The sequence below is a fragment of the Rhinopithecus bieti genome, unplaced genomic scaffold (genome assembly GCF_001698545.2).
Source record: "Rhinopithecus bieti isolate Rb0 unplaced genomic scaffold, ASM169854v2 scaffold_425, whole genome shotgun sequence".
NCBI classification, from domain to species: domain Eukaryota; kingdom Metazoa; phylum Chordata; class Mammalia; order Primates; family Cercopithecidae; genus Rhinopithecus; species Rhinopithecus bieti.
The window spans coordinates 3,556,116-3,576,480 of record NW_016803361.1 but is presented as its reverse complement, the minus strand read 5'-3'; positions in this window follow the sequence as shown (position 1 = coordinate 3,576,480).

The following is a 20,365-nucleotide window of genomic DNA, read 5'->3' as shown; positions in this document are numbered from 1 at the left end:
TAGGTGGCCTCCTTTTCCCGCGCGCGCACCCTGTACCCGCGACAGCCTCGGGCCTGAAAGGAGAAGAACTCCAGAGCGGTAGTTGTACAGCAGCAGTCGCTCCGCAGGAGTCTCTTATCAGAGAGTGGGATCTGGTTCCAACGCCTATCCAGTTACGATCGCCTTCTGGGGCATTTGCATTCTCTTGTCTGAAAAGGAGATCTTTGAAATCCTCGAGCTGTGCTCTACTAATAATATGTTTTCGTTCCAGACACTTTAGCTAATTACTGTCAGATAAAGTAAGGATGGCTGCATCCATGGAAGCGTTTGATTTTGTTTTAATCGAGTGCCTTCCTACGCTTTCATCACCTCATACATTTATACAAGCTCTCTACCCCACCCTATGATTAAAGATCATCAGTAAACGGTGGTAAAGTCCTTGAAGGGGAAGTGCTGTATAGAGACATAAACGTCTGTACCTTTTTCTTTTTTAAGGAACCACATGCTAGCCATTACAATAAATGCATTATCAAATGAAAAATATGACAATTTTTTGAAAACTGTAAAGTGTTCTCATAACTGTTATTGTCTACACAAACATTGCTTAATGTACATATAAATATAGGCAGATAATAGATAATTTTAGTTGTAAATGCCACTGCTTATCCCGTTATCTCTCAGCTATTCAAATGGTCATTTAATTATATAACCAAGGCCACAAACAAGTTGAAAGTTATTGTGGCTTTCTAATCAAAATGTAACAATGTAACACTACAATCAGAAGTGATTTTTTCTATTAAAGCATGAAAAATCATCCTGTGATGAACTCAGCCAAAACATTTCAGGGTAATCTTTTTTTTTTTTTTTATTGCTCTTCTAGAAGTTTCATTTTCAATGTCAACTTACGAGATCGAGAGAGACCCACTAAATGGGTTTTTGTTAATTTGTTGGCGGTAGTGGTGGTGGTGGTGGTGGGATGTGTGTGTGCGTATGCGCAAGTGTGCTTTGCTTTAGTTTTTTGTTAAGGAATGTTAGAAAGCTACCCAATTTTTTTTAAAAGCAATTCAGAAGCAACAGCATTTTAATTACGAGATGGGTGAATACATTTTGTGCTTTCAAAGAAATGTCAACTGGGTTGGTGAGTACTAGAAGGCATTAAACTGGTCTAATTTCTTGGGAGGTTTTTTCTTGTTGAAGGAATTTCATAAAAAGAGATTTTGAAATGCTGTTTTAAGCATTTAGTTTGTTTTGCATGTGTTTGTAGGAATGCCAAATTTTCCTAGATTTTATTTGGAATTGAGTTTTCTAAATTAACCACTGTTTCTCTTTCCTGGGAGAAAATTAGTCCAAATACAGTAATTTGTATAGTTCTTTGTAAATTGCAGGTCCTTGCTGAGAATGTGACTTTCGATTTCTCAGGGAGAGGGCTTCACAGCTATCTTTGTGGATCTGCCCCTCCAAAAATTTTAAAGATAAAAATGTAAATTACACTTTCTTTAGCAAAACCAGTTCTGTTAATAAAACATGTCGAAAAGACTGTATCTTTGTTGAATGAAAATCAGTTCAATACTTTTTCAAACAAAAAACACCTAAATAAAGGACTCCTGTATACAGACATTTATTTGTACTGTTTGTGTGCGCTACTTGGGCGTGCAGTGAGCAGTTTTAACTTGAGGATTAAATTGGAATTCTGAATGCATTCCTTTTTTGTTGTTGTTGCTAGCGTGCGTTTAACTTTCCGTAGCGAAATTTCAATGTGTATAAACTTTTAAAATTGTAATCTGACTTCAGAAGAGCAGCTGCAGTCTTCGTCAAATTAATTCATTTGAACCAGAGCGACTGCCTGCTTCGTGCGGATTCTGATTTTTAGTAGTGGGGGAATAGAGAGAGAAATGTGGTTATCGCGTTCCAAGAAGCAAGAGAGATTCTTCGTGTTTCTTCCAGCGCTATCTACTCGAAACTGTCTGCTCTCAACAGTAAACCGGCTCCGTGGGATCTCAGCTTCCTAGGACATAGAAAGCTTCCTCTAAATCTCCCTGGGAGTCACGTTGGCACAAATACCTTCAAACCGTCTGAGAACGAAAAAGACTTTTCTCACTTGGAAAGAAACGTTTACTGCAGTCTTGTTTAAGTAACATGTTTAAGTAACGTCTTATCGGGCCTTCTCCGCGTCCAGACCGGAGGTCCGGGTCTTCGGTCGGCACTGGGAGAACGATCCCCAAGGTTCGGCTAGACCTTCGCTGCGTCAGCGGACTGCCAGGTCTGCGGGCGTAGCCCCCCGATTGCCCTTGGTCCTGAAGCTGCAGGGACGCCCAGCCATCACCACTGCCCCGGCGCAGTTCCGGCTCGGCTCGCCTGACCCTGAGGAGATTTGGCGGTCGGGTGGGACAGTGGGCTGCTGGCCTTGCTCAGAATCAGACAGGGAACAGTAGAGAGGGCAGAGGCACGGGGCTGGTGCGGCGCGCCAGGACACATGCCACAGGGGTCAGAAGGAGTGGCGCGCCCTAGGAACCAGGTCCAACCTCTGGACCTCGCAGCCTCGCAGGCGTGTCAGGTCGGAGGTCCCCGGTTCGGTAGCTCCAGGTTGCAACGACTGTAAGGGCTCCGGGCCTCACTGTGCCCTGCCCGTCACTGGCGCCGCGTCTCCAAGCCAGTGCACGTAGGGCCTAGCAGTGCTGGGCTTTTTCCTGGGGCATCTTTCTCCATCCGCCTGCCAACGGCCCAGGGCCCTAGCGAAGAGGGCTAGAGTGACTTGGTCGGCCTGCACAAGGTGCGCCTTTGTCCTTGAACCTGCCTCTAGGTTCTCGAACTCCCCTCCACCTCTCCGCGCTCCTGTCAACCAGAGGCAAGGACCTTCTTACCTCTTGAGGTTCGCCACATCCAGAGGCAGGGCAGAGCCTCTGAGTCGGGGATCCTAAAACGCGGGCGCTCTTCCGCCTGCAGTCCTCCTCTCCCTCACTGCTAGTCTTTTTCCCCTCGTAGCCCCTTGCTCTTTGAGGGAACCCATTTTACTCTCCCACCCCTTTTCCTTTATGCCCTTCCCCCACTTCCTTTCTTCCTCACCTCCTCCCCCATCTCCTCAGTTTCCTTTCTCACTGTTTCCACTCCTCCCCACCTGTTTCCCTCCTACCTGTTTCCTCACTCTTCCCCTTATCTTGTTTAATTCCCTCCTTTTCCCTACCTTCTTACCCCTCCACTCTGATGCTCTCAGGCTTTTTGATGGTGGCCCTGCAGATGTTTGATGTGAAGGGAATCAGGGCAGCACAGGAGGACTTCGCCAAGGTGGGGTGAGACTAACTGAGCAAGACCTCACTCCTGAGCCCCACATTCCTTCCCCCATCCCACCCGTCTGCTTCTGACCCTCAGGGCTGCTCAGGAGAATGCCCATGCACCCCTTGGTTTGTGAAAGGGAAGCTACCCTGTGCCCTGCTCCAACTGGTAAGACCTCTCCCACCTCCCAAGCCCCCACTCCCTGGTAGCCTCAGCAGTGGGCCCTAGCTGGTCTGTGGGGCTCCAGGTGGCAGGCTTGGCTGCCCTGCTCATGGAAATCCCCACTCCAGGCAGATCCTGGGGAGCCTCCGTTTCCTTCTATTGTGGCAGTCTGAAGAGAACCAGAGCAGAGCTGGAGGTGACCATGAGACCTGGGCCCCAGGCATCGCTGAGAGCAGATGGGGGCTTCCAGACCAGGAACACCCGCTCCCACTGCACCACACACAAGTGAGAGCAAACTGACCTTCCTTTCTTTCCCAACAGCCCCACTTTAGACTGGGGGTTGTATTGTCTTGAGATCACCCCAACTGGAAGGTGTTTCAGAGATTGCCTTAAAATGCAGGGGCCAAATCTAAGAGAAAAGAGTGGGGTCCCTGGCTTCTCACAACAGCCAAGGACTGAGCACTCTAGCTGCTCTGGGTCCACCAATAATTTCCTACCTTTTCCCTAACTGGAGCCAGTGGGGGTCACTGAGTCACTGGCCTCCTGAGAGGAGACTAAGTCTCATGCATTCTCTCCTGGGAGCTGGGCTCCCCAGATGCGTGGCAGGCAGCCAGCCAGCCACCCTCTACCCTTTACCTTCCAGCTGCAACCATAGTTTTGAGACTGGTGGCAGTTTCATCTCCTGAGAAATACAGGTTTCCAGTAGGTGGATAGAGACATGATATAGATATTTCTACAGACTTGTCTTTCTCCTTGAATGAAGAGGAAAGTGCTTTCCTGTGTGAATACATTAGTGAGTGCACATGTGGATGGGCATGGGGAAGAAGGCACTCAGGACTGCCCATAAATGTAGACTCCACATTAGGGCTCTACTGTTTCAGATCATGTGGTCATTAACACAGGGCTGGCCAACACTCATTCTAAATTCTTTCCCTCCTTTTTTTCCCCTCAACAATAATGGGAATTACTGGTAGTGACATGAGATTTGGAGAGAAATGTTTATATGATCCAAGATGAAAATTAAGTTCCATGACTATCAGATGCACTATTTCTATAAGGCAATTTATGGGATCATTACAATTAGTCTTGTCCAAAGTGGTTCCATAAGCGCCTGTCTAAGCTGTAGTCAGAGAAGAGGGAATAGATTTTATTGCCAGAGTTGTAATGACTGTGTGTGTTGTTGAAAGTAATAAAACTACATTGAAATATTCTGAAATTTAGACTTTTAAAAACTCCATGTGTCATGCCCTCCACATTAGTATAGTAGAAGGGTGGCCCGTGTGTATATATATGTATGTATTGTGCCCCCACATGAGGGAACATGTACACAGGCAGATGTGAATATCTTATACCTCCCACAACTGGTAAGTCAGTAAGCATGCATGTGAGTGGCTGTAGACAGATCTCCTGAGCATTCATGTGCAAGGGTTGCCCCGGTGACACGCTCCTCTGCAAGGAGACTCCATATGTGAGGAGGTTGGGTTTGGAATGGGACCCAGGGAGATGTTGCTTTCTCTAAGCCATAATCATACCTCATGCCTGTCTTGGGCTGGAGCACTGGCCCTGTAGTCCACCAGATCTAGGTGTGGAGTCCTGCTGTTTTTATAGTCTTGTGACTTTGAGCCAGTCCTTCAACCTCATTAAATGGCAGTTTTCTCACTTACAAAAGAAGATAATAACGGTGTGGACTTTATAAGCCTGCCTTTAGGATTAAGAAAAGCACTTACAGAGAATTCCGCACCTATGCAGGAGAAACGGTTCTTGCGGGGGCGGCTGGGGCTGAGCAGAAATCTGCGGAGAGTGGGGTTCCCAGGTGCTCTCTTTTCCCACTTACAGAAGCATTATTTAATTGTCCATCAAATTTTGTGTTTTTTGGGATCTTCAAACAAGGAGACTAATTCTCTTAATCATTAATTTTAGGAAATATTCTCAGAATGACCAGCAGCCTCCTCTCAGCCTCCCCACTCCCCCAATAGACACTCCCCACCCTCTGAAGCTAAAGCAGCCGGAAACAAAACCCGCACTCCAACCCAGCTTCCCATTCCCACAAATGCATCATTTTTAGCTGCTGTAAACAAATCCCTGAGGTCCCATGTCATTGTTATCGTGTTGAGATAAAGATCTGACCAATTAGCGTCCCTGCTGGAATGCAAATAAATCAGCTGCTGGGGACCTGCCCTGGCGGTAGGTGTCCCTCTCTCACCCAGGCCTTGCCCTGCACTAAACTGTGCCCTCTCTCCTTTTCCCTCTGCGGTGGGTGAGAGCATCTGGCCATTGGATTTGTCTGGTTTCTTATCTCTCCGCTTGGCCCCACACCTGCTGTGTGATTTTAGGCAAGTCACTTACCCTCTCTGAGCCTGTTTCCTTTCCATAAAGGTGTTAATGGTGACTACCTTTTAAGGTTGGTAGTGAGCGGCTGTAACAATAGAAATAATACAGCTGACAACAATAACATTAGCAATCCCATCACCAATGACCATATGGACAGTACCAGCTACTGTTCATGGCTTTTCTACAAGCACCAATGGGCTCAGAGGTAAAGAGGCTCCCCTCCCCACCCAGCTCCCACATAAACTGGCAGACCATGGTCAAGAGACTTCTACTGTGCTGGGAGAGTTCGCTGTCTCATTGGGTATGAAGAGCGCAGAACATCGCCAGGCTGCTGTAAACTCTTGCTAAGTGTCCGCCATTGTTACTGCTTCTGCTTCTTGCAGCAGCTCTTGTCTTTGGCCCTATTAATATAACCATTTCAGAGGAGGGGACTGAGGCTCAGAAGGGTGAGGTAAATTGCCCAAGGTTGTTAAAATTCCTTGCCTTGAACACTCAGCTTCCTCTCTTCCCCCTTCTGCTTCCCCTGAGCCGCGGAGGGACTGCCTGCCCAGGCGCAGTTCTCTCTACTCTGCGAATTCCTGCTCCCTACTCAACGGCCCTCCCCCTCCTCAAATCTTCCTGCGGAGCCCTGACGGTGGTTCACAGCCCCCGAAAAGAATGTGCCCCGGTGACAGGATTGACTGGAAGCTGCCTTGAAAATAAACACGGCCGGACGGTGGGGCGGAGCTTCCTCTAGCCCCTCCCCTTCTCTCCTACGTGTACCCCACCTCCGCCCCTAGAGCAGTTTCCTTTCTCCCCACCTCCGTCCTCCGCTTTCTATTCAGTATGGGGCTGCCAGCCCTCGTCCCCGCCTTCCGAGGTGCCTACTGTCAAGTTAACACTAATCATGATAATAAACTTTCCACCGGTAAACAAAGCGTTCCACACAAAGGTCTCTTCCGATCGCTATATCCCTAGGAGACAAGGATCACCGCCCCTCCCGCCCCATGTAAGAGCCTTGGACATTGAGGCCCCAGAAATAAAATTATTTGTCCAAGGTCACGAAGCAAGTAAGAAGTGGGTGCAGGACGCCTCTGCTCCACGCCTGAGTGGGCTGGAGACAACGTCCTGCCCCAGTCAGACTCCGGGAATCACGACTCCACGGCCATCCGGCCACAGGGAGGCGTTTTTCCAAGTGCCCCGCCTCCCCTGCGACCCCGCAGGGTTGACCTATTGTCCAGGAGGCCTCGCTCGCCTTCTCCTGGGCGGCATCTGCAACCCCAACGCCAGAGCAGGGCCCGCTGGGAGCCCACTATTGGGTCCCTGGGAATAGGTCACAGGGCTTTCCGAGGAGGCTCCCCTCCTGCCTCTGTCCCGACCTCTCAGACCACTCTGCCGACGCTCTCGGGAGAAGTAGGAACTTCCCACTGGAAAGCAACCCCCCGCCCCTTGCAGCCCGGCGAGGCCGGGAATGCGCTGGAGCTAGGCTTCAGACCTTGGCAGCCAGGCACCCGGGAATCTGCGCAAGTGGCTGCATCTCCGGGAGGCACCGTGCGCTTGCTGGAGCAGAGTTGTGGATTCAGATTCTGTCTCCATGGGTCTCCAGACAAATTCTGTAAACTCTCAGAGGTTTTTGCTTTTCTGATTTGTGGAACTGGGAATACTAGAAGTATCTACCTCTTAGGTCGCCTGAGGATTCAAGGAAATTAACTCTGTGAAGCACTTAGCGTGGTGCCTGGCACAAGAAACGCCCAATAAATGTTAGTTTATTATTACGAAGCCCGGGACAAGTGGAGGCTGATTTTTTTCCGTTTGGGGTGTGAGCTTTGTGTGCCTGCTCGCACGGAGGCTGCCGATGTGACCAGGTGGCGCTCTTTGAGGCCGCGGCTGGCCACGGGGAGAGAGGGAGAGTTTTTGAAGAGCCGGGCTCACCCCGGTTACTCTGTTTGGGGCGGGTCCCCGCGGTTACGTTAATGTGAGCTGCGGCCGCCCGGCGACCTCGCTATGTGCGTCTGTCCTGAGCCGCGTGCGTGTCACGGCCTGTGAGTGTTAGGAGCCGGGTCCCCGTTGACGCGCTTAAGGGGACCTCACCTGCGCCTGGTTTAGATTTCGGCCGGGACAAGAACCTCAGATTCACCTGACGGATGCGTGGCGTCCACACTGTGTACACAAACCCCAGCGAGGCTGGAGTCCCCGGTGCTCGGCCTCCAGTTCATCGAACAATTTGCACTATTAATGGTTATTTTATTTATATCGTTAGAATTGTTCCCCCGGGTCTGTTTACACCAAATGTCTGGCCGTCCCGGCCGCAGTGTTTGGACAGAGGATTATACTAATGGATAGCGAGCTAGGAGGGGAGAAGAAGGCGCGGCTGGAAACGGGGCTCCAGGACATCGCGCCGGGTGGGCCTGGAGGGAAAGGGGAGCGGGCCTCTCCCAGGCTCGACCTCTGACCTTAGAAGGGAAGGAAACTTGTCTGCCGCAATTGGAAACCTTGGCCTCCAGAGCGGTGGAGGCTGACTGCTCCCGGACCCCTACCCCTCTTCTCTCTAGGCGGATATCAAACTCGAGGTCGTCTTGCTTGGGTGAGCGCGTGTCAACAAGTAAACAAGACCAGGAGCTACCAGGATGGCTGCCGCTTTGATTTCTTCGCAGTCGGTGGCGGCCGGCTTACTGCTTCGGCCTCCAAATCCGGATTAGGGCCAAGCCCCGGGCGCCTGGCGGCCGGCAGGGTTAGAGCTGCCTTCAAAGGGCGGCCGCCCAGCGAGTGCGCACCTCCGGGAGCTGGAGAGGCCCTGCAGCACCCGGCGCAAGGTGCGCACACGCTCACCCCAGCTTGCCCGGGAACAAAACGCGACCCGCGCACCCATCCAACGCAGTGGAAAGGCCGCCATCTGGCAATGGGCGAGTTGCCCACTGGCGCCCAGGACCAACATAGGGTTTCACGGATCTCGGCAGCCTTCAGTTTGAAAAGACTAGGCCTGGAATTCCTGGCTTTGGAGACAAGTGTCTTTGCTACAGGGCCAGGGGCTGATGCGTGAATGTAGCTAATCATTTAGCTAGCGTTTACTACGTGCCAGACACCGTGCCTAGCGCTTTTAGTCTCCACATAATCGTAGGAACGATTATCCCTTTTTACAGAAGAGAAAACAGAAGGCTTCGGTAACTTGAGCAAGATCTCACAGCTAGTAAGTGATCTCACAGCTAGTAAGTGCCAGGATTCTAGCCACATAGTCTGTCTACAGACATAGGGCGGTGTTTCTCACTGTTTTGTGGTTTGAGCACTTGCTTGGGATCCTCTCCCCAGATACGCGTGACCCTTTGCCAACAATTCCAGGGGCTTCAGGGAACCTCCTAGGTCCAGTTATACAACTCGCATTTGATTTCACGTTAATTATGAACACAGAATAAGAAGGTAGTACTTTTTGTTTTACAACTGAAGGTTCCTGAAGCTCAGAGGGGTAGTCACTTGCTCGAAATTACACTGCTGGTAAACGTGGAGTTAGGCTTTCGGGTTTTTGAGAAGGTTTTGCCTTCGTAAGCACCACTTCTCCAGTCTCTCCAGACCCTGAAGTTCGCCTTTTCCTTCCCGCTTGGCTCGCTATCTCCTCTCTGGCAGAAGGACGTGGGACCAGCCCTTGGGAGGATCTGGGTTTCTTAAGAGGCCTCTGGGAGGTGATCGGCTGGCGGGGGCGCAGCTCCAGACCCGGGTTGCCCTGTGCTTTGCGGACCGTGCTGCCACAACGCGCGCTCCGGTGAACGGTTTATCTAAAGACAACTTCTGTTTCTCGTTCGCGGTCTGGAGTTGCCCTGCAGCCAGCAATGAAAAATGCGCCTTTTCCCGAGACTCTGGCGCTGGTGATTTATGTGGGAACTGTACTCGCTCGCGAGGCCTGGGCTGCTCAGCCTGGCCTAGAGGGTGGAGGGCTGGGGCGCCGGCCTGAAGGAGAACCTGGTGCCCCCGCCCTTCCAGCGCCCATTTTTACGGCGCCCCTTCCATCCCTACCTCCAGGACATTTTACAGCCGCTCCCCCAGGAAGCCCAGCGCTTTATCGCGGTAAAGTAAACACCATTATCCTAGGTCCATTAACACGGAGATTTCGGCGTTGTAAATAGACCGCGTGAGGGAGAAGGGCAGCCCCCGCGAACTCCCTTGTAAAACGGTGAAGGTTCTCTAAGATTTATGGCTGCTGATTGGCCCCGCAACCTTCTAAGAAAGCCCAGGCTTGGCCAAAGCCAGAAGATGGGGCATTCCCCCAACCTAGAAATCTCGCCCTGAGTGTTAGGACTGCAAGGGTAAGGGGTCCTCAGGATGTGTCTGGCTCAGTCATTAATTTTCTTTAAGTCACAAGCCTAGGAATGCCGATTCCTTTCCGGCTGTGGATGCAAAGATAAACTCTTAGCAGGAGCTGCCAGCCCAACCATCACGATGCTTGTGTTCAGCCTTCTTTTTCATTTGTAAACTGGATAGTGCTTTCAGCAGCTACTTTAGGAGTCTATAAAGCGGAGGGACTTGTAATTGGTGGGCATTGCCCAAATACCCATTAAGCCAAGACAGGCATTTGGCCGGCTTGTTTGGCATTGCTTTTTTTTTTTTTTTTTTTTTTTTTTTTTGAGATGAAGTCTTGCTCTGTCACCTAGGCTGGAGTGCAGTGGCGCGATCTCGGCTCACTGCCAGCTCCGCCTCCTGGGTTCACGCCATTCTCCTGTCTCAGCCTCGCGCATAGCTGGGACTACAGGCGCCCGCCACTATGCCTGGCAAATTTTTTTATTTTTTTATTTTTTTTTATTTTTAGTTGAGACGGGGTTTCACCATGTTAGCCAGGATGGTCTCGATCTCCTGACCTCGTGATCCGTCCATCTCGGCCTCCCAAAGTGCTGGGATTACAGGCGTGAGCCACCGCACCCGGCTGGCATTACTCTTTTAGCCTCTCTTTCCAAAATGATATGGCCACCCTATTTATTCTTGTGCCAGCCTGTAAATATGAAATCAAGTAGAGATGATGGTGCTGGCACAAGAGTGGGCAGTCCTAGTTCTCCACCTCTCTGGGTTTCTATTTCTGATGAATATTTTGTGAATGGTTCCAGGAAGTTTCTGCTCATCTGTAAAGTGGTTTTCTTAACCCCTCAAGTCAATATTTATATTAAACTGTGGATTCTGAACTAGGAAGGGTGGCTCAGTTTACTTGGGAAAACAAAGGGACAAGTTGTCCAGGCCCAGGGAAACTGCAGGAGAACCCAGCCTCTCCTAACGCTTGTCAAAATCACTTTGAGGACACAGTCCATGCCCAGAGTGGCTCCTTCTTTATCCCTGATTACTCTGTAATTCTGGTGCAGTCCACCAGCTGGCTGAAAGGTTGGGTTCTGGGGAGGAGCAAGAGAGAGAAAACAGAGAGCAGGGTTGCCAGAAATTGTTTTCTGGCATAACTAGCTCTGCCTAGAGCAGGACTCTTTAAACTTTTTGTGTGCATGCCAAGGACCCCATTGTCACTCTGGTGAAGCCTATTGACACCACCCCAGAATAATATTTTTAAATGTATAAAATAAAATACAGAGATCACAAAAGAAACCAATGACATTTAAATACAATTATAAAAATATATTTTAAAAAATAATGATAGGGTAATATGCATAATTCTTTATTATTTGATTAAATAACAAAATCTAGTGACAGATCTATCTAAACAACAACCATAATTTCAAAGCGGTGATGAGTGTAAATAGAATTTCAAGGTATCTGCCATAGCAGTAATGTGCTCTAACAATATCAATGATTTCTACTTGTGGCAGAGTCACAGGTACTACTAATACTACTGGGTCTGTTGCCTATATCAAAAGACATTCAGAATAAATGCTAGGCAGGATGCAGTGGCTCTTGTCTATAGTCCCAGCATTTGGGGAGGCCGAGGTGGGAGGATCCTTTGAGCCCTGGAGTTCAAATTCAGCCTGGGGAACCTAGTGAGATCCCATACGTACAAATAATAAAATAAAAAAATTAGCTGGGCATGGTGGCATGTACCTGTGGTCCCAGGTATTCAGGAGGTTGAGGTGAAAGTATCACTAGAGCCCAGGAGGTCAATGCTACAGTGAGCCATGATTACTGCACTCTAGCCTGGGTGACAGAGTGAGCCCCTGTGTCAAAAAAGAAAGAAAGAGAGAGAAGGAAGGAAGGAAGGAAGGAAGGAAGGAAGGAAGGAAAGAGGGAAGGAAGGAAGGAAAGAGGGAAGGAAGGAAGGAAGGAGAGACAGAAAGAAAGAAAGAAAAGAAAGAAAGAAAGAAAGAAAGAAAGAAAGAAAGAAAGAAAAGAAAGAAAGAAAGAAAGAGAAAGAAAGGAAGGAAGAGAAAGAAAGAGAAAGAAAGAAAGAGAGAAAGAAAAATATTAACTTCTAGTTACAGCCAATAAAATAAAAGGATATACAGGTAACCTCATTTTATTACACTTTGTTTCATTGTGCCTCACAGATAATGCGTTTTTAACAAATTGAAGGTTTGTGGCAACCCTTCATTGAGCAAGTCTATTGGTGGCATTTTTCCAAAAGTGTGTGCTCACTTCAGGTCTGGGTCACATTTTGGTAATATTTGCAATATTTCAAATTTTTGGATTATTATTCTATCTGTTATGGTGATCTGTAATCAGTGATCTTTGATAATACTATTGTAATTGTTTTGGGGTACTATGAACTGTGCCCACCTAAAACAGTGAGCTTAATCGATAAATGTTGTATGTGTTCTGTCTGATCCACTGACAGGCCATTCTGCCCTCCCCTCCTCAAACCTCCCTATTCCCTGAGGCACAACACTATTTAAATTGGGCCAATTAATAACTCTACAATTGCCCGTAAGTATTCAAGTGAAAGGAAGAGTCGCATGTCTCTCTTTAAATAAAAAGCTAGAGGCCGGGCGCGGTGGCTCAAGCCTGTAATCCCAGCACTTTGGGAGGCCGAGATGGGTGGATCACGAGGTCAGGAGATCGAGACCATCCTGGCTAACACGGTGAAACCCTGTCTCTACTAAAATACAAAAAACTAGCCGGGCAAGGTGGCGGGCGCCTGTAGTCCCAGCTGCTCCGGAGGCTGAGGCAGGAGAATGGCGTAAACCCGGGAGGCGGAACTTGCAGTGAGCTGAGATCAGGCCACTGCACTCCAGCCTGGGCGACAGAGCGAGACTCCGTCTCAAATAAATAAATAAATAAATAAATAAAAGCTAGAAATTTGACTAAGCTTAGTCAGGAAGGCATGTCCAAAACTGAGACAGGCTAAAAGTTAGGCCTCTTGCACCATTTAGCCAAACTGTGAATGCAAAGGGAAAGTTGTTGANACGGTGAAACCCTGTCTCTACTAAAAATACAAAAAACTAGCCGGGCAAGGTGGCGGGCGCCTGTAGTCCCAGCTGCTCCGGAGGCTGAGGCAGGAGAATGGCGTAAACCCGGGAGGCGGAACTTGCAGTGAGCTGAGATCAGGCCACTGCACTCCAGCCTGGGCGACAGAGCGAGACTCCGTCTCAAATAAATAAATAAATAAATAAATAAAAGCTAGAAATTTGACTAAGCTTAGTCAGGAAGGCATGTCCAAAACTGAGACAGGCTAAAAGTTAGGCCTCTTGCACCATTTAGCCAAACTGTGAATGCAAAGGGAAAGTTGTTGAAGGAAATTAAAGTGCTACTTCAGTGAATGTACAAATGACAAGAAGACAAAACAGCCTTATTGCTGATATGGAGAAATTTTGAATGGTCTGGATAGAAGATCAAGCCAGCCACAACATTCCCTTAAGCCAGAGCCAAATTCAGAGCAAGGCCCTAACTCTTTAATTCTATGAAGGTGGAGAGAGGTGAGGAAGCTGCAGAAGAAAAGTTGGATGCTAGTAGAGGTTGGATCATGAGGTTTAAGGAAAGACGCCATCTCTGTAATGTAAAAGTGCGAGGTGAAGCAGCAAATGCTTATGCAAACCTGCACTAAGTTATTCAGAAGACTAAGCTAAGATAATTGATGAATGTGGCTACATTAAATAGCAGATTTTCTTTCTTTTCTTTTTTTTCTTCTTTTTTTTTGACATGGAGTCTCACCCTGTCGCCCAGGCTGGAGTGCAATGGCACGATCTCAGCCCACTGTAGCCTACGCCTCCCGTGTTCACGCAGCAGATTTTCAATGTAGATAAAACAGCCTTCTCTTGGAAGAACAGACCATTGAGGACTTTGATCATGAGAGAGCAGAAGTCAATGCTTGCCTTCAAAGCTTCAAAAGACAGGCTGATTGTCTTATTAGGGGCTAATTTAGCTGGTGACTTTAAGTTGAAGCCAATGATCATTTGCCATTCCAAAAATCCTAGGACACTTAAGAATTATGCTAAATCTACTCTGCCTGTGCTCTGTAAATGGAACAACAAAGCCTGGATGACAGCACATCTGTTCATAGCATGGTTTACTGAATTTTTTTTTTTTTTTTTGAGATGGAGTTTCGCTCTTGTCATCCAGGTTGGAGCGCAATGGCACAATCTTGGCTCACCGCAACCTCCACCTCCCAGGTTCAAGCAATTCTCCTGCCTCAGCCTCCCGAGTAGCTAGGATTACAGGCATGTGCCACCACGCCCGGCTAATTTTGTATTTTCAGTAGAGACGGGATTTCTCCATGTTCGTCAGGCTGGTCTTGAACTCCCGACCTCAGGCAATCTGCCCACCTCAGCCTCAGTTGAGATCTGCTGCTCAGAAAAAAAAAAAGAAAGAAAAAAAATTCAAAATATTACTGCTCATCAACAGTGACCTGTTCACCTAGAGCTCTTACAGAGAGGCACAAGGAGATTAATGTTATTTTCATGCCTGCTAACACAATATCCATTCTGTGGCCCATGGATCAAGGATTAATTTCCATTTTCAAATCTTATTTAAGAAATTCATTGTCTAAGTCTATAGCTGCCAATATATTGTGATTCCTCTGATGGATCAGAGCAAAGTCAATTGAAAACCTTCTGGAAAGGATTCACCATTCTAGATGCCGTTAAAAACATTTGTGATTCATGAGAGGAGGTCAAAATATCAACATTAACAGAAGTTTGGGAGAGGCTGATTCCAAGCCTCATGGATTACGTTGAGAGGTTCAAGACTTTGGTGAGGGAAATAACTGTAGATGTGGTGGAAATAGCAAGAGAACTGGAATTAGAAGTGGAGCTATGACTAACCTGCTGCAGTCTGAGGATAGAGCTTGAATGGATGACTCGTTGGTTCTTATAGATGGGCAAAGAAAGTGGTTTCTTGGCCAGGCGCGGTGGCTCACGCGTGTAATCCCAGCACTTTGGGAGGCCGAGGCGGGTGGATCACGAGGTCAGGAGATCAAGACCATACTGGCTAACACGGTGAAACCCTGTCTCTACTAAAAATACAAAAAAATTAGCTGAGTGTCGGGCACCTGTAGTCCCAGCTACTTGGGAGGCTGAGACAGGAGAATGGCATGAACCCAGGAAGGTGGAGGTTGCAGTGAGCCGAGATCACACCACTGTACTCCAGCCTGGGTGACAGAGCGAGACTCCATCTAAAAAAAAAAAAAAGAAAAAAAGAAAAAAAGAAAAGAAAGTGGTTTCTTACAATGAAACCTGTTCCTGGTGAAGATGCTGTGAACATTGTTGAAATGACAACAAAGGATTTAGAATATTCCATAAACTTAGCTGGCAAAGCAGTGGCAGGATTTGGGAGAATGGACTCCAATTTTGAAGGTAGTTACTGTAGGCAAAATGCTATCAATCAGCATTACATGCTACAGAGAAACCTTTTGTGAAAGGAAGAGTCAATTGATATGGCAAACTTGATTGTTGTCTTCTTTTAAGAAATCACCACAGCCATGCCAGCCTTCAGCAACCACCACCCTGATCAGTCAAAAGACCCATCAATGTTAACGCAAAAGCCTCTACCAGCAAAAAGACTATGACTTGCTGAAGTCTCAGATGATCATTAGCATTTTTTTTTAGCAATGAAGTATTTTAAAATTAAGGGATGTACAATCCTGTTGCACACTCAGTAGACTATAATATAGTGTAAACATAACTTTCATATGCATTGGAAAACGAAAAATTTGTATAACTCACTTTATTGCACCATTAGTTTGATTGCGGTGGTCTGGAACAGAATCTACAATATCTCTGAGGTATGCCTGTATTTTTTCCTTTTTAAGTTCACGGACTTAACTAAGGACCTGGATTTGGTCCTCAGATCCCTTGGGAATTCATAAACTGCCAGGTGAAGAACCTGTGGTCTAGGATCAAAACCTAGACCACTTCATCTGAAAGAGTGATCTTTGGGTCATCTGCATCAGAATCTTCTAGGGGTGTTTGTTAGAAGATTATTGAATCCCTTCTCCTTCTAAGACTTCCTCTGTGGGTAGATTCAGAGAGGTGCATTTTCATCTTAATGCTCAGAGGATCTTTTTTGTCACACAAAAGTGTAAGAATCACTGCATCTGATCCTCACGGATTAGCATCAGCACTTTGGTTGGCTGCTTGGATGATGAAAGGAAGATCTCCTTGGAGAGCTGGGAGGTGGGTAGGAAAGCAGGGATTCTGGGCTCTTCTGTGGAGACTGCTTGGAGGTGGTGTACGTAACACTGGTGGGCACAGCAGGTGAGGCATGTGAGAATAGCAGAGAAGGAAGTGGAGATGGGGCCTCTTGGTGAAGGTTCCCAAAGTGCTGGCCAAGGCTCTGAAAAGACTTCAGGAATTAACTGAAATTAATCCTGTATTTAATCTGAATCCCCATTCCCTCCTTGATGTTACATTTTACATGCAAGAAGAGAAACTTGTTGAAGACCACATTGTTTGTGGAAGACGTAGTCCACTAGACTTAAATGCCAAGTTTAACTCTTACACTTGGTAGTGGCGAGTTTAGAGGGTAACCACATGGTCAGTGGCAAGGCGGATATAACTTTTTCTTCTTGAAGCACTGGCTTCCGTTTGCTTTCAGGTTTTCCTAGGTTCTGTGATCTTTTGCAGAGTCTTCCTGAGTTGGCATATTTGGAGCTTTCACTCAATGAGTAATTACTTGCCATGGATCAGGTGTTGACCTAGATGCAATGGAAGCTACAGAAATGAAAACAAGAAATGATCACTACTCTTCAGGAATTTTCGGATAGATTCTCTGATCACTATCAGTTGTTTTGTTTTGTTTTGTCTTGTTTTGTTGTGTTTTTTTGAGACAGGCTGAAGTGCAGTGGCATGATCATAACTCACTGCAGCTTCAACTCTTGGTTTCAAATGTGAGCCTGGCTAATTGTTACTTTTTTCTGTAGAGATGAGAGTCTCATTATGTTGCCTAGGCTGGTCTCAAACTCCTGAGCTCAAGCAATCCTCCTGCCTCAGCCTCCCAAAGTGCTGGGATTATAGGCATGAGCCACCATGCCTGGCCTAAACACTGTCAATCTTAAATAACCTTGATGATCATGAATTCTTTTGATCCAGGCCTAATGTGGTATTTGTGCAATTGCCAAGGCCAAAGTCTTATTGGAAGGGAGGAGAAGAGCTTTTAGTATATTGATTAATTGGGGACCTGTCTTCTCTTTTGTAATAGGTAACTAGTTAGACCACGAGCTTTGATGAACACTATTATGATGTTAAAGTGTTGAACAAAGTGGAGCTTGTTCCAAATGTTAAGAAATGGGTAAGATACCCCCAATAGGACACTTGAAGATAGCTATGAAATTGCTAGCCCCAGATCAAGCAAGGGATTTTAATTGATAGCACAGAGTAAACCAGCTCTAACTAATAAATGTTCACCTGGCATGAGCTTCAACTCTAGCAGTCCTGTTTGCCTTATTTATATTCTCCCATGTGCTTTCATCAGGATCTTAGATCACACTCATGATAGCAGGTGGGTCTGTGTGAAGAATTCAGAGTTTAATGAAACCATGGCAGAGTGGAAAGGGAATAGGGGCTAGAGACAAAAGATCTGGGTTCCAATTCTGTTTTTGTCACTGAAGAACTTTGTGACTTGGGTAGAAAAATTGAGTTTGAGTTTTCTGTTTGGCAAAATGGGTATAGTAAGACCTATTTCATAACCTTTGTTGGATGGAGTAAGATAATGTGTAATAAAAGTGGTTTGCAAACTGTAGGTTACTATGCAATGTGAATAGCTACTATGTGCTTTTGGAGCCAGATAAACCTGAATTCTAAACCTGGCATGAACCATTTACTTGCTAAGTAACTTGTCTAAGTTATTTGACTTTCTGAACTTCAGTTTCCTCATCCATAAAGTGGGGCTAATACCCATTTATCTGGTTACTGTTCTAATGTTTAAATGAGATTGTTGTATGTAAAAAAGTGTCCACCACATTGTAAGGATGCCTGCAGCCATTCCTAGGTTGTTAATGCTAGGATCGCAGTGGCTGTGTCCTATATATCTATGTGTTCTTAGAATGTGGCAGAGACTGCTACCCATAGTAGACTCTTAATTTTGGTTGAATAAATAACTAAGAAAACTTTGTATATATATCTCCATGCACAGCATAAGCTACGCTTGCACAAAGTATTCACTGGCCAAGCAGAGTTACTCTTGGGTTTATTTCAACCCCAGCTCTACCCTACTGGGTCATTTGCATTCATCTCTCTCCCTGGAGGAAGATGAGGTCATGATGAGACTCAGAGTCCACAGCAGCAAAGGGCTCCAGTACGTGGCATGGGTAAAATATACGAATTTCTATATTACTGTTCATCAATCAAGCAGTCAATCAACAAATGTTCATTGAGTTACCACTATGTACCAGGCACTCTTCTAGGTGTTGGGGATTCAGCAGACAGACAAGGTTTCTGTCGCTAATCCCTTTAGACAGTACAGAGAGTGACTTCTAGAGTTTTTGCTTCTTTTCTTGTTTTCTTTTTGAGATGAGTAGATTTGAAGATCTGGAAGTTGAAGCCCGGGAAACTTGTTGCAGTCACTGAGATGTTCTCCATTAGAGGAATTTAAGGATCTATAAAGGACTGGAGAATTAAGCATACAGTAGTCACATACACTAGTCAGTAAGGACATAATTCACACACGCACATACAAGCACACACACACACACACACACACACACACACAGAGAGAGAGAGAGAGAGAGAGAGAGAGAGAGAGAGAGAGAGAGAGATTAGTTTTCTATTGCTACTTTAACAAATTAATTACTACGGTGACTTAAAAGGAAAATTCCTGCCCCCTCTCCCACTTTTCTTTTGTGTGTATGGGGAGAACGTTTTGGATCTACTCTTTGCAAATTTCAAGTGTACAATACAGTACACACAGTACCTGATATTACAATGGTTCAACTCACACTTTTTCAACTTTATGACTTTTCAACTTAATGTGTACATTAATATTCATCCATTCTTTTTTTCACTTCCAGCACAGTATTCAATAAATTACATGAGATATTCAATACTTTTTGTGTTCAGTGATTTTGCCCAACCTAGGCAAAAGTGTTCTGAGCACGTTTAAGGTAGACTAAGCTAAAGCTATGATGTTTGGTAGGTTAGGTATATTAAATGCATTTATGACATGATATTTTCAATTTACGATGAGTTTATCAGGGTGTAACTGTATTGTAAGTTGAGGAACATCTGTATTATTAACTATACTCATCATGCTATACATTATAATCCCCGGAACTTATTTATCTTATAACTAAAGTTCATACCCTTTGACCAACATCTCCTCATTTTCCCCAGTCCCCAGCCCCTGGCCACCACCATTCTTCTCTCTTTTTCTATGAGTTCAGTCAGCTCTTTTAGATTCCACATATAAGTGAGATCATACAGTATTTGTCTTTCTCTGTCTGACTTATTTCATTTAGCATAATGCCCTCAGAGTTCATCTATGTTGTTGCAAATGGCAGGATTTCCTTCTTTTCTATGGCTGAATAATATTCTATGTATCTATAAATCACAATTAAAATTTTATTTACAAAATTTGTATGGGTACATAGCAGGTGTATACATTTGTGGGGTACATGAGATATTTTGAAACACACCTACATTGTGTAATAATCACATCTCACATGTAGATGTGATGGGGTATCCATCACCTCAAGCATTTATTCTTTTTTTGTGTTGTAAACATTCCAATTATACTCTTAGTGATTTTTACAATGTACAATAAATTATTGTTGACTGTAGTCACCCTGTTGTGCTGTCAAATACTAGATCTTATTCATTCTAACTATATTTTTGTACCCATTAACCATCCTGTCTCCTCACACCCACCCACCACTCTTCTCAGCCTCTGGTAACCATCATTCTACTGTCTGTCTCCATGAGTTCAGTCGTTTTAGTTTTTAGCTCCCACAAATGAGTGAAAACATGAAAAGTTTGTATTCCTGTGCCTGGTTTATTTCACGTACCATAACGACCTCCAGTTCCACCCGTGTTGTTGTAAATGACAGGATCTCATTATTTTTTATGGCTGAATAGTACTCCATTGTGTATATGTATCACACTTTCTTTATCTAGGGGTTGTTGATGAACATTTAGGTTGACTCCAAATTTTGGCTATTGATAAGGTTTGGTTGTGTCCCCACCCAAATCTCACCTTGAATTGTAATAATCCCTACATGTCCAGGGCAAGACCAGGTGGAGATAATTGAATCATGGCTGCAGTTTCCCCCATACTGTTCTTGTGGTAGTCAATGAGTAAGTCTCAG